The sequence below is a fragment of the Gigantopelta aegis genome, unplaced genomic scaffold (genome assembly GCF_016097555.1).
Source record: "Gigantopelta aegis isolate Gae_Host unplaced genomic scaffold, Gae_host_genome scaffold1915, whole genome shotgun sequence".
NCBI lineage: Eukaryota > Metazoa > Mollusca > Gastropoda > Neomphalida > Peltospiridae > Gigantopelta > Gigantopelta aegis.
The window spans coordinates 75,585-77,754 of NW_024537370.1; positions in this window are offsets into that span (position 1 = coordinate 75,585).

Here is a 2,170-nt window from a genome sequence, read left to right on the forward strand (position 1 = left end):
AATATTTTCTTTGGCATTTTGTTTTTCTTCATTTTTACGGGTTAGGAAAATTGTCTTTACTACAGAGCCAGATAAGAACAGACCTCTTTTTCTGTCCGATATTTCAATGCACCATACAATGATGGAAATTACCAAATAGACATTCCAAAAATGACCGATTGGGTGTCGGTACCACGTTATAATGATCACAACTACAAAATTCTCCGATATACCCTGATATCCATTGCAAACATATTTGCTAATTCGGTCCAGGGGAAGTCTTTTTTATTTGTACTCTTGAATGGCAAAGTGGTAACACGTTTACAGTTCTCAAACATTTTAACATTTTTTTGTCTTAATTTTCTATAGGTAGATGGGAAATATTTTCGGGCGTATTCTTTCCGAATTGGGGCCAAAATTACAGCAGCTATACAGAGAGAGCGGTTGGCCGTCGAATTGGTCCTAATCTTGGATTGAACAGCTGACGGGTGAAATGATTTGGAGTACGGGGCCTTTCATAAAGCAAATACGTAAAAGGTATTCCACACCTGACATCGTTCTTGTTCATTTGGGCTCAAATGATCTGGTTCATTATTCAGGGAAAGAAATGGGAGATATGATATTTATTTCAGGATTTGCAGAAGATCAAATAGGTTCTGCTGCATGTCACAATCATCTGGTCAACATTGATTCCACGAATCTTTGCAGGGAGCTGAGTTGCATTCGGGGGTAGAGTATAAACGCAAACGAATGACTTGCGAAAATAGTGGGAATGGAATAAAGCATGATATCATTGACAGGGATATGGGGAGATGGGATGTAAATACATTCCAGGATGGTGTGCAGGCTGTTTTAAAAGGGGGCCACCAATGTTGATTACAGACATTGAACTATATGTATGATCTTTAAGTAGTTTTGTAAGTGAGTGGGGTGTCCTCGTACAGACGAGTCCTGTGGCAGAGGTTTCGTGGCCTGGGCCCCGTTCCACGAAGCGATCTTAGCCCTACTATTGTCGTAAATACCTACCATCGAGACCTTAAAAATTGTCTACGATCGTCAGTCCGTTCCACGACGCGGCGTAGCTTACTATCGTCGTAAATTACAGTGAAAATTTACAATTGGTACGAGGCAGTTGTAAGCCACTAACGTAGCTGTCAAATGGCAGTTTGATGATGATTTGATAATTTTCTAAGATGGATACTAACTCTTTGTGCATCAACGTTGGTTGATACTCGTGGCTGCGGGCGGTAAAGACACCTGATGCGCGGTCGGTCTAGGATCGATCCTCGTCGGTGGGCCCATTGGGCTATTTCTCGTTCCAGCCAGTGCACCACGACTGGTGGTGTGTGATACTGCGTGGGATGGTGCCTTCTAATGGAAAAATGTAGCGGTTTCGGGATATGTTTGACATCCAATAGCCGATGATTAATAAATCAATGTGCTCTAGTGGTGTTGTTATACAAAACAAAATTTTAACTTTCGCCTTCATATACATGTGGTGTGCACCGGTGGGTGTCCTCCTTTTGGGGAACCTAGGAAGGGTACGGCTGAACTGTCAGGGCAAAGCCTCGGCTGGGGTAGGCGCATTAGTCAGTGTCTGTAGTATAGTGCTTCGTCTTAGGGTGTATGTCATGATAAATGAATAAAATGCCATTATTATTCCATCAATTTAGCTTTGTCTTTTGTATTATTGATACATTTTGCAAATTATTTGAGAACTATTTATTATACCATTTAGATTTATTTTGGGTTGTTATACAGCATAGATCAGGGGTGTATGGATTGAACTACAATACGCTAACAAGTGTGGATGATGTATTACAAAGAACAGATACATAAACAAATACTATAACGTTTTAATATTGGTCAGTATATAAATACATTAAAAAAAAAGCTAAATTATTTTTAAAAAACACCAAACTATTAATAACAGTAAATGATGTCACATTTATTCTAGTAATATAACGCATTAATACACATGACTAATACAAAGACCTTTGAAAATCTCTTTGGTACGTCACTGGAGTGTTATTCTGCATTTTATACTTTATTTAGAAAACCTTAATTTGCCAAGCAACAAACATTGGTTATTGTCAAAAGTCCTCTGAAATGTGTATTATAACTTAATGTGACCCTGACATGATCAATCCCCCAAACTAAGTTCAAATTATTAACTTTACTATTAATTGTA